The sequence below is a fragment of the Symphalangus syndactylus genome, chromosome 13, assembly GCF_028878055.3.
Source record: "Symphalangus syndactylus isolate Jambi chromosome 13, NHGRI_mSymSyn1-v2.1_pri, whole genome shotgun sequence".
In the NCBI taxonomy this organism is placed as follows: domain Eukaryota; kingdom Metazoa; phylum Chordata; class Mammalia; order Primates; family Hylobatidae; genus Symphalangus; species Symphalangus syndactylus.
Window position 1 is genome coordinate 113,358,632 of NC_072435.2, and position 12,782 is coordinate 113,371,413.

At 45.4% G+C, this 12,782-nt stretch overlaps 1 protein-coding gene across 2 annotated transcripts in view; it reads right to left on the minus strand.

The window, feature by feature from the left end:
• The window catches only part of KSR2 (kinase suppressor of ras 2), a 526,538-nt gene that overhangs the window by 215,232 nt on the left and 298,524 nt on the right, over positions 1-12,782 (minus strand). The window lies entirely within an intron of this gene.

Consider the following 12,782-nt stretch of genomic DNA (forward strand, 5'->3'; position numbering starts at 1 on the left):
TCCAACTCCAATTCCACAACTTTTGCCTAAACATCTCGAGTCCCCAGAGCTCCAAGCCCCCAACCCGTGGCCAAGCTGCCCTTTGGCCATTTGACAAAAACAGCAAATCCCAGGCTGTCCTCAAGTGAGTCCAGATCTGTGTCAAGGTGGCATTCACCATCTACGTGTTTAATCCCCAAATCCACTGCCCTTCCTCCATGTAACAATAATCAGTGTATTTCTGTAGACGTTGAGCCTGATGACTTTCAAGAGATCTAAGTAGACTAAGCCTTTGGTAGGGTCACAGGGCCTCTTCTGGAAATGCTTCCTCTTGCTCAGGACTCCTGGTGCTGGGCTTCTTCTTCCCAGCCCACCCACGGCTCTGTCTAGCTCTTGGTCCAGTGCCTACCAGGAGCCTCAGATGGTGCCCACCTTAGGAGTTCAGGAAGGAGGCTGCTCCCCCAGATCATAGGCTGGATCCGATGGGGTGCCTCACAGCCTCACAGGCAGCTGCCAGAGATCAGAAGAGTGATATAGACAAGGCACCCTGCGTGCCCCCACCCTTCATCACTGTGTCCACCATAGCAGCATTGCTGGAGGACAGCAGGTGCAGCTTGTAAGAATTACACTATTCTGGGGCCAGACTCCTGAGATTCAAATAACTGGTCTCACCACCCCAGGGTGAGTCCATTAAACTTCTCAAGCCTCAGTTCTCTTGCCTACAAAAGAGTCCTTCTTTGGAGAATTGTGGAGAGGATTAAAAAATGCCCGTAAGTGAATTAATACAAAGTATAAACATGAATTATTATTATTATATTATGGAGATCTGTCTGATAGTTCCTTGAGAAGAAATAATCTGCAGCTGAAACCAAGCAGAAGCTTCTGGAAAGTTTGGTTCTTCTCTTGGGGACTCTTCAAAACCCAGGAGATTGAATGGTATTCTTTGTACACTCTGTGCCCAGGAAAACGAGTCACATAGAGCAGGAATTTAAATATTTGTTGAAGGAGCTCTAAATGGTAAAAGGAAGGAAGGTAAAGAAGAGCTCTTCCAGGGACCCCTCAGCTCACAGCATTTGATCCATGGCCAGTTATGGATTCCTTCAAGAGGAGAGAGAGGGGTGATGTCTGATCTCAATCCTACACACACGGGCATTGGTCTCACCCTACCAGTGGGTGAGCATCTGCCTTCTGCCTACAACATGGTGCATTCATGGCAACAATTGTGCAACAAAGCCAGGGACTCTCCCTTACACAGAATCATAAAGGTAAGGAAATGTATAGGTAACTCACTGAAATGGGTAATGGTATGATATTTAAACCATTAATTAATAGAAATGTGTTATGAGTGCAAGTATCCATCAGAGTTAAGCTTATGACAAAATTTGATACTATCAGAAAAAGTGTATACTGAAGGCTGAGAATAACTACATCCTCAAGAATGGATCTGTCACATTCTGGCCATTTCTTAGTATAGAGCTACCCCGTCTAATAACAGAGCTACTCGTCCACATGAGCATTTGAATTGTGGCAAGGCTTGACTGAAATAGGCTTAGAATGAAAAAAATAATAATAATGGACAATACCTAACAATACTTTTGTATGCATCAAATGTTGGGTTAAATAAAATACATTGCTAAAATTAAAAAAAAAAAAAAAGAGGGCTGAGTGCAGTGTCTCATCTCTGTAATCCCAGCACTTTGGGAGGCCAAGGCGGGAGAATAACTTGAGGCCAGGAGTTTGAGACCAGCCTGGGCAACATAGCAAGACCCTGTCTCTATAAAAAATTTAAAAATTAGCCGGGTGTGGAGGCATGTGCCTGCAGTCCCAGGTACTCAGGAGGCTGAGGTGGGAGGATCACTTGAGACCAGGAGTTTGAGGCTGTATTGAGCTATGATTGTACACTGCACTCCAGCCTGGGTGACCCAGTGAGACCCTGTCTCTAAAATAATAATAATGATAATAATAAAATTAAAAAATGATAAAGAAAGTGAGGATCTTGGCAATTATTCACAGTCTGTTGCTGAAATGAAAAAATAGCAGGGTATTTAAGATTCTTTTTGAATTGTTTCTTTTTTTCTAGGCATCTTCCTTGCCAACAGATTATTAGGAGCTGAAATTATTCCATTTCCAACAGGACCTCTCATACTGAGAAAGAGATGGAAAGGAGACACTAAAAACAAGGATTCCAGCAAGGTGCTGATTAAGCTTTGATCTGAAATGGAGAGAAAACAGCTTTGAAATTATAAGCATAAAACATGGACATTTAAAATTTTTCAACTTTATCAAACAGGAGGCATCATCATGATAATAACAGCAACAACAGCCACTGTTACTGCTGCTTTGATTTGAGTGCCAACCATGTCCTAGGGACTGTTATCAAGTGCTTTTCATGTATGCCCTCACTTAAGCACCATAGTAACCTTAGGTGGGGGATGCTGTTATTATCTTCTCTCCAATGATGAGGACACCAAAGCAATGAGAAGATAAGGGATGTGGTGAAGGTGGTGCCAGCCCTGAAACCAGGCAGTATGGCACCAGGGTGCATCTCTCAACTACACCCACACCAGACCCTGCATGTCAGTCCCAACCCCACATCATCACCCACCCCGAGGCCACTATCCTGAGAAGTTCGATTTGGGACAAGCTCAGGTCAGAGGCACTGGGGTGGCCAAGAACTGAGCCCCAAATCTTCACTTTTGCTTCATCCACCTCTTTCTTGGAACCCTTTCACCAGAACCACCCAGAAACCCCACGCAGATATTTCCCTTTGCCCCCCTGTCTCTAGCACTGAGCCCTTTTGCTCTGGAGTAACTAAAGAGAAAAATGCTGTAATAGATGAAGGAGACAGGGCAGGAATCCAGGAGAGTCCCTGTTCAGTGGCCCCCACAGAACGGCAAAGCTGCCCCTTACAGAGTGTTTCTACCATTTCTCTCCCTCCTCCACCTGGTGAACCCCTACACATACTCCATGGTCCAGTTCAAATGTTACCACATGTATAATGCCCTCTCCTACCCACAGAGTCAGGGTAACTTATCATTCCCTCACCTCACTCTCTTAGGACCTGCTTTTCCATCACATGCTGGAAAAGACCCAATTTCCTTAACATGGTACCCAATATCTACCCACACACACACCTTGGTCTGACCCTGGGGCCTTCTCCCTCTTTGTATATGCTGTCTCCACCACCTGGAATACCCTCCGTTGCTTTGCCTGGTTAAACCCTATTTGTCTTTTATGACTTGGCTCTGATGTCCTCTCCTCCAGAAAGTCTTCCTTGATATCCTAATTCATTTCAGCATGGGTTGGGTGTTCTTCCTCCAGGAAGCATTCCCTAATACTCCCTCTTCCCTCCTAGACTGGGTTGGGTGTTCCTTCTCAGTTCTCTCTCTTGATTGATTGATCATTAGATAGATAGATAGATAGACAGACAGACAGACAGACAGATTGATGGCTACAGTTTCCTATTTTTTCAAATTTGCTGTCTTCCAAGTAGACTGTGGTCTTTGAGGGCAATGACTCTGTACTGTTCATTTTCCTATCCTTGGCAACCAGCACAAAGCCTGGCACATAGTAGGTGCTCATTAAATGCTTACTAAATGACTGTTCTGGATTAAGACTCTGGCACACATCACATTCCCTTCTAATTCTTTGCCTTCCACACATGACTGTAGGCTCCTTGAGGTCAGGAACCATGTGGTTTTCCCTGTTGGATCCTTCATCCCTTAGCTTGGTACTAGTTGAATGAAATGAAACTTTTCAGTGGGCTTGAAAATATTTCTTCCCTTCCCAAGGAGTGTGCTTAAGAGCGCTTGGTTCAAAACTGCGTCCAAAAGGAATCTCTCAGCTCCTCCCACCCACCTCCCCAAAACTCCCATCCTGCCTGCCCGGGAGTGGGGTGCCCTCTTGTGGCCACAGCACAGCCTCCTTGCAGATTTTCAGAATCCTGGATGGAGAGTTCAGAAAAATCTGTTGGTTTAAGCCTGAGGGCATCCCACACAAGCAGGTTAAAAGCCCCACTGTGCAGGAGGCCTGCTGCTTGCTGGCTTGAGGGAGTCTAAGCATGCCTGCAAAGTCTCCTTAGTGCCTGGAACGCCAACTCTGCTTATCTCCCCAGGGCCCCACAGCGAGGACCAGAAAGGAGCTTCCAGTTATAGCAGCACATACTGGCGGACTCTTTCCTGCCCATGGTCAGAGAAGAAAGGAAAGCAAAGCGGCGGGGGGAGGGGTGCCATTTCATCCCACGCAAATGCTCAATGTTGAAGATTCAAAGAAACATCCATACACGACACAAATGACTGTTCCTAATGACTGTGACTGTGTAGTTAAGATTTAGTGAATATTTTGCAGTATATCCCACAGATGCAGTGTAATTTAGTGGTTAAACTCATAGGCTTTGGGGTCAGAGAGACTGGGACTTAAGTCCTGATTGTGACCTTGAGAAAGTGATCTCAGTTTCCTCATCTGGGAAATGAGGAGAATACTAACACCAATCTCAGAAGGCTATTGTGAGACTTCTATGAGATAACAGGCTTGGCACGGGACCCAGCACGGAGTAAGGGTTCAGGTGATGCCACCTGCTATTAAAGTCACTATGACCAGGTCAAATCAGATGTCTGTATAGCTATAGAAATAGACTAGAAGAAGCCAAAATTGAAGCCAAGCTGCAATTTTCACCCGAAATATCCAACAAACTTTTTTTTTTTTTTTTTTTTTTTTGAGATGGAGTCTTGCTCTATCACCTAGGCTGAAGTGCAGTGGTACCATCTGGGCTCACCATAACCTCCGCCTCCAGGGTTCAAGGGATTCTCCTGCCTCAGCCAAGCAAGTAGCTGGGACTATGGGCGTGTCCACCACGCCCAGCTAATTTTTGTGTTTTTAATAGAGATGGGGTTTCACTATGTTGGCCAGGCTGGTCTCGAACTCCTGAACTTGTGATCCGCCCGCCTCGGCCTCCCAAAGTGCTGGGAATACAGGCATGAGCCACTGCACCCGGTGATATCCAACAAACTTTCAATCTACCATGGCCCTTAGTGAGTGAGGAGGACACAGCAAAACCCTCTGGTGATAGATAACCACCATCATCTCCGAAACCCCGACAGGAGCCATGAGGCACTGAGCCAAGTGACAAGACCAGATCCTCCCGCAAGAAGAACCACGTCTGACCCAGCACAAGTTTAGCAGGAGCTCAATGACCTCAGAGTCAATCTGTTTTACCAACCACGGCCACAGATGGAGGGGAGAATGGGTATATCTAAATAAGGGTTGGTTGGACAGAAGGATGGATGAAAAGATGGATGGATAGAAGAACGGAAAGAAGGAAGGAAGGGTGAAAAAGTGGAAGGATGGAATTGATGAAGGACAGAGAGGATGGGAGGATGGGCACACAGATAAAAGGAAGGGAGGATGGGGGAGGAAGATGAAAGGATAAATGGATGGAATAAAAGTGAGAATGGGAAGACAGAAGAATGGATAAAGGAATGGAGAAGAATGGGAGAATGGAAAGATGGACAGATGGAAGGAGGAAGGAAGGATGGAAAAGGGAAGAATGCTGGGATGAAAAGATGGAGAGAAAGAAGGGCAGAAGAGAAAATGAGAGTAAAAGAAAACGAGAGAATACATGGCTATTTGATTAGAGTAGGGTGGAAAGAAATCCCATATTGCTTCCTACCCATCAAGGAAGCCTTCATGGACAAGATGTGGGATTCACCTTTCCATCCACCCTTATTACCAAGGCATGGTCAGAGGGGAAAAAACAGACACAAATGACTGTTTCTAATGACTGTGACTGTGTACTTAAGATTTAGTGAATATTTTGCAGTATATTCCACAGATGCAATTAAAAAGAACATTCTTTCCCGTGATCTTTGTAGGATATTAGATATCTGTCACACAGATGTCTCATCTGGAAATCAGGCCAATTCAGAGAAAACCAACAAAATGAGGTGGCACAAAACATTGGAAAGGGAAGCCCCATCCTCTGGGGCTATATCAGCCCTGGGTGTACCATGGTGCTTTCTGGACGGGCCAGCAAGTCAGGGCTCCCTGACAAGGTCAGCTGTGCAGAGGGGCTGGGCTAAGCCAAGGCTGCACATCTACGTTAGGGAAAGACACTCAGCTTCAGGCCATCACCTATGCTTAGGAAAATGCATTTGTTTCCCAAGTACAGCAAAGGACTCTTCCAGTGTTGGAATCTGGGAAAACTCTTCCCACTTTTCTGATGCCCAATTTACACAGAGTATCAAAACTGAAAGGATCCCGAGAAATCTCACATTGTCGGGATGTAATTATCTTACATGTCAGGAGAGTTCACTACTCTCCGTCTCTAGCCCCACTGTTCTGGTCCAAGCCACCACCTTCCTCTCACCTGGGCTGCCGCTGCCTCCTTGCTGGAATCCCAGACTCACTTACCTTTGGTTCCGTTTTTGCTTTTTTGTTATGTTAAGGGGAAATTCACATAACGTAAAATTCACCATTTTAAATTGAATAACTCAGTAGCATTAAGTTCATTCATAATACTGGAAGATCACAACCTCTATCTAGTTCCAAATGCTCACCACTTCAAAAGGAAATCCCTTACGCATTAGTCACTCCCATTTCCCCTTTCCTCCAGCCCCTGCAACCACCAATCAGCTTTCTCTCTCTATGGATTTGCCTATTCTGGACATTGCATATAAATGGAATCCTACAAGATGTGGCCTTTTGTGTCTGGCTTCTTCACTCACTACAATGTTTTTGAGGCTCATCCATGTTCTAGCATGGATCACCACTAAATGACTTTTCATGATTGAGTAATTGGATCCCACTTTGGATTCTTTACAATGTATTCTCTACCCAGCAGTCAAAGGCAGGCTTTAAAAAGTATACATGGTATCATGTCACTCCTCTGCTTAAAACTCCACAAAGGTTTCCAGTTGTTCTCTCTTCTTGTGGTCTATAAAAGCTTCCTAGGACCCTCCACACCTAACCTCCAACTTCTTGTGTCATCTTGGACTCTAGCTGTTCTGGTCATCTTTCTGGTCCTTGACCATATTAAATTCTCTACCTCAGGGCCTTTGTATATGCTGTTCCTGCTGCCTGGGACTTTATTCCCCATTCTGCTTGTTAGTGGTATCCTACTCATCATTAAGGTACCACTTCCTTAGAGATGCCATCCTTAACTCCCAAACCAGCCAGATCTCCTGGTTACACCTGCTCCCAGCACCACCTGCTTTCCTTCTTAGAATGCATCCCAGCTGGAATTGTACATTTACTTATGTGGTTACCAGAGGAATGTCTGTCTCCCTAGGGCCCGTGCCCATCACATAAAAAGGGCCTGTATCCTCACCATCTAGCATAAGGCAGGGACCCAGAAGCTGCGTCTACAGATGCTCACCCCAGCCCATGTATCCCACCTCAAGCAAGGACGATGTGACATCTTCTATTTGTGGGGAACTCTAAAGGAATGTGACCCTGTCTCCATCTGCAAGTCAGGAGGGCTGGTTTAGCAGCATCTTCCCAGTTAATTCTCAAGCAAGGGCTCTTCAAGGACAGAAACACAATTTCTTTTTCTTTCTGACAGTTCCTTTTGTCAGCCCCTGGCCACCCTTGGCCTAGGTCTGGCAGGTGGTTGCACATTCAGAAAACTGAATCGATACCCTTTTGCCAGCCCACCTCTCCCAGCCTTCATCACAGAGATCATCAAGGGAAGCCCCAAACTGATGTTTAGTCTTTGCACCATTTCCTCTTCCCAAAGTGTGCTGGGGTCTGAGTGAAATGGAGCCGCCGGCTCACATGGCCTTAGCCTCCTCGAACGTGTGGGTTGTGTCCCCTTGAACTCAAAAGCCTTTACGCGGCCAAATCCCTCAGCATCTCATTAACTGTGTCCGGAGCATCTGGCCCAGCCAACTGGGAGGAAATGGCAGGGCTGGGAACAGACAAGCTCCTCACAAGCCTGCTTTGAGGACAGGCAAGAGCACACATTCTTGCAGACCGCCCTGTACGGCAAAATGCTAATCCAGTAACCATTTCCCCAAACAGGAAAAATGCCCACTGGTCTTACACAGGGCTATGAGCTGTCCCTATCAAACTGGCCCTTTTAAATCCTTTGCTCTTGGGCTGATCCAATGACCCAAGAGGAGGCCTCCAGGAAAGACTTTTCAAAATCAAAGAATGCACGATGTTCTGGGACAGCAGAGCTTGCGAGCCCTCGGCTCAGCTGCTCAGAGCCCAGGAAAGGGAGTAGTTTGGAAAAGCAAAGCCCCATTAAGGGTAACATCGAGGGGATGTTTACTGAGAATCTGCTCTGTTATTGGCCACAGGCGATAGCCCTCATTTCTGCCCGGAGCATTCCCCAAGCATGGCATTAATCAACCAGGGTTCTGGCAAAAAAAAAGGGGCATGATGAGCCAGTGAAATAGCACAAGCTGCATTTCCCCAAGTGTGGAGGAATACGCAGTCCTTTTAGAGGAGACATGGATGCATCTTTTTGCATTTTAATAAAATTCAAGAAATAGCCTTTGCATGTCAAATCTATAATTTCATAGAAATTATTTTCTATATGCAAAAGATACTAAGAAGGAGAAAAAGAAGAAGGGAAGGAGGAAGAGAAAGGATGAGAAAAAGGAAGACAAAGGAGAAAAAGGAAGAGAAAAAGAAGAATAAGAAGACAAAGGAGGGAGAGAAGATGTTGGCTAAAAAAATGTTAAGTAAACTATAGTATAGATCCCACCCAAATGTCTAAAAATAGACTGACAGTTACAAATGTTGGCAAAGATATAAGGCAACCAGAATTCTCCTAAAATACTGGTAGGAGTGTAAATTGGTACAACCGTTTTTGAAAAATGACTTGGCAGTGTCTACTAAAGCTGAAAGTAAGCTCTGACCCAACAATTTTACTCCCAGGCATGTAGCTAACCAAAATGAGGGCCCATGTCTGAAAAAAAAGACCTTTGTAAGAATGTTCATGGCAGCATTATTCATAAGGGCCACACAAAAACTGGGAACATCTCAATGACCATCAATAGTAGAAGGAATAAATAAGTCATAGTGTATAAACGCTATGACTTGAATTCTTAAACACACAAAGTCTGAGAATGACACTGACAAGTGGAGGAGGGTGTCCATCATCAGGAGAAGGTGATGATGCCATGCCTGGGAAGCATGAAGCCTTCCTTGAAGAAGGGAGCATACAACAGCATCATCAAAGGCATCCAGAGAAAAGGTGTGCAAGGAATACTTGGCCAAAGTGACCCTTCTCCCCACACTGCGTTTTTGGTCTTAAGACATTCTCTTGGTTCTCACCATCAATGCATGTTATGGGCTGAATTTTGTTCCCCTCAAGTTCCTATGTTGAAGTCCTAACCCCTAGGACTTCAGAATGTGGCTGTATTTAGAGATGGAACCTTTAAAGAGGTGACTAAGCTTAAATGACATCATAAAGGAGAGCCCTAATCCAATAGGATTGGTGTCTTTTTAAGAAGAGGAGAAGACACCAGGGATGTATGGGAGCCGCCATGTAAGGACACAGCAAGAGGATGGCCATCTGCAAGACAGAGATAGAGGCCTCAGGAGAAACCAACCCTGCCAACACCTCAATCTTGGACTTCCAGCCTCTAGAACTGTGAGAAAATACATTTCCATTGTTTAAGCCCCTCTGTCTGTGGTATTTTGTTATAGCAGCCCTAGCAGAGTAATACAGTACCCTCATCTCAAGGGATTCTTTGGTGCCATAACTAGAACAAGAAAAATACCTACCGCTTTTAATGGGATAGTTACTAGGGGCCACACACAGGATTCTTATTCTAGCGGTCTCTGGATTTATTTATTTGCTCTCTGTCTGCCAACTAGAATATGAGCTCCATCTCAATCTTGCTTACTAATGTTGTCTCCAAGGCCTAGAAAAATGTCTGACACACAGCGTGTCCTCCAAAACTACATTTTGGATGAATGTACAAGTGAATATTAACATCAAGCCTTGCAGGCGGTTCCATCTTACAGATGAAGAAACTGAGTCCAGAAAGTTCTGAGCTCCTTTTTTTTTTTTTTTTTGACACAGAGTCTAGCTCTGTTGACCAGGCTGGAGGGCAGTGGTGTGATCTTGGCTCACTACAACCTCCGCCTCATGGGTTCAAGCCATTCTTCTGCCTCAGCCTCCCAAATTGCTGGGATTATAGGCATGTGCCACCAAAGCCCAGCTAATTTTTTTTTTTTTTTTTGTATTTTTAGTACAGATGGGGTTTCACCATATTGGCCAGGCTGGTCTTGAACTCCTGTCCTCAAGTGATCCACCCACCTCACCCTCCCAAAGTGCTGGGATTACAGGCATGAGCCACCGTGCCAGGCCAGTACTGGGCTTCTAACCCAATTTGTCCAGATCCAGAGCCCAGGCTCCCACAGCTACATGAGGCTCCATCCCACTCTGGTGCCAGAAAGAGGATACTACCCCCACCCCGCCCCACCAACCCTTGCCAAGCTTCGGATCGCAGACCTCTTCATGTACTAGGAGTTAGGATACTGGGGCTCTCCGGGTGAGACTTACACGGCTTCCTCCTCACTATGACCCAAGAGCTTGACCACAGGGAGATTTGGACTGAAGAACAGATTTCTTGCAAGAAGCAAAGGAGTTTTCCTCCAGGTACAAAACAGAACTGCTGAGGTACCTCAGAGGTATTACTTGCATCTTTCCTCTCAAACCAAGCTCCCATGACACAGGATCTGGCCTGGGAGGAATATGGTTCCCCTATGGTCATGGGATCTGTTTGGGGGTGATGCAGCTCTCAGAGATTGAGCCGAGTAACCCCCAAGGGACCTCTGTAGTGCAAAGGCAGGTTTTCTGTGGGTGAGGACAATGGACAACATGATGTGGGCAGCAGGGACTGAATTCCAAATGGCCCTGGATGATGGTCCTGCTCCGCTTGTACCAGCTGTGTGGTCTTGGACAAGTCACTTCTCCTTTCTGGGCCTGTCTCCTCATTTCTTTAAGAGGGATATCGCCCAAGTGTGATGATGGTCACATGAGACAAGGTCTGCTGAGGGGTCTGCAAGGGGTGGGGCATGGCATCAGTGGGCGAGACTGGTATCACCTTCTTGGCATGAATTCGTATTGCTTCTAGTAAATTTCCTACTTCATGAAGGCACATGGCCCAGACTTTGTTTCCCCATCTCCTTTCACCTTGAACCTACTCTGGCTCAGCTTCTCTGTGCCTTCACTCTCCTAGGACCCAGTGCCATCTTCTCTCCGTGTATCCTTAAAGGCTGAACTCAAGTCTGAGCTCCCTTGAATCTCCCAGAACCATCGAACTTTAGGTTGCTATTGCCAGCACTCCATGTGCATCAGCACCACGCACTGAGCATCTCCTATGGTCCAGGTACCAGCTCCCCATGTTCATTAACTCATGCGGTCCTCGCAACAACCCTACAAGGAAGGTACTAGAGTTATACCCATTTCATAGATGGGGAAACTGAAGTTCAGAGAGGTTATGCAGCACTTGGTTAAAAATTCAGCACACACCAACCAAGCACACTCTAAGTGTGATGCACTGTGTTCTTACACTTCAGAGATCTAAAGGGAAATAGAAGACACAGCCTCCATTGCCAGCAACCCTGACTTGTGTATCACATCTGCACCAGCACAGACCTGGCCATGAGGCAGGAGTCTGTTTGACACCTGCTATAAGGATATGGGTGTCTCAAGACACAGCAGAAATCTCAAATCAGATGTGGTGAACCAGTAACTGATTCACTGAGACTAGGTCATCCATGCTGTCTTTTAGCCCATCTGGGTGTGTAAAACTCAAGAATTCCTGGGTTATGACTAGGGCATGATTCTCCCTTCGTTCTCAGGAAGATTGCCTGGTGGTCTGGACTGGGCAGCTCTAGCCAAGTTCTTCTAGAACAGGGGTTCTAGAAGAACTATGGGCCAACCAGTGGCCAAATCCAGCCCTCATCTTGTTTTGGTAAATAAAGTTTCCTTGGAACACAGTCATGCCTATTCATTTATATATATATTGTCTGTGGCTTCTTTTGCCTGACAATAGCAGGGTTAGTTGTGACAGAGTTGGCATAACCCCAAGCTGAAATATTTATTATCTGACTCTTTATGGAACAAATTTGCTGATCCCTGTTCTAGACTACCTGTCCACAGATATCAAGAGCAAACTTGTAAGAGAGCCTGCTTTAAGGGTCTGCTTGGGATTTATTTTCCCTCAACATACAGCTTCTCTCTTGACCTTCTGTGTCTAAATAATGAACATTCTCTATTCCTGTTCACTCCTCTCCCCATATGCCTGAATTGTATGCCACTGTGACTGGGTTATGGGGAGGGAAGTAAACAGGAACATTCTTTAATGATCAGTATAAATCCCTTTGTCTAAATCTATGCTGTTCTTTACAGATATCAACATTTTAATTAAAGCGAGACAAAATTGAAAATTCTCATCAGCCATTACATCCATGATTTAAATGCTCAAAAGCTACATGTGGCTAGTGGCTACTGCACTGGACAAAGCAGGTAGAAAACATTTCCATCATTTCTAACATTTCTTTTGGACGTGGCTGCTCTAAACAATCCCTGCCCCCAGCATGGAAGGGTGAGATGATGCATTGTTCTGCAATTAGATCATTTGTTCCATCTCATCTCTCTCTCCTCTCCTCCTCTCCAAGTCTGGTTTTCACACCCTTCCCAACAATAGTGAAATTAACTGTGCTTAGCAAAAGACTGGAGGCAGCTGAAATATGCATTATAGTGGACTGGTCGATTAAATTATGGTAATTCCATTTGACGGAAACTATGTAGGTGTTAAAAAAGAATCAGGAGAGAGAGAACA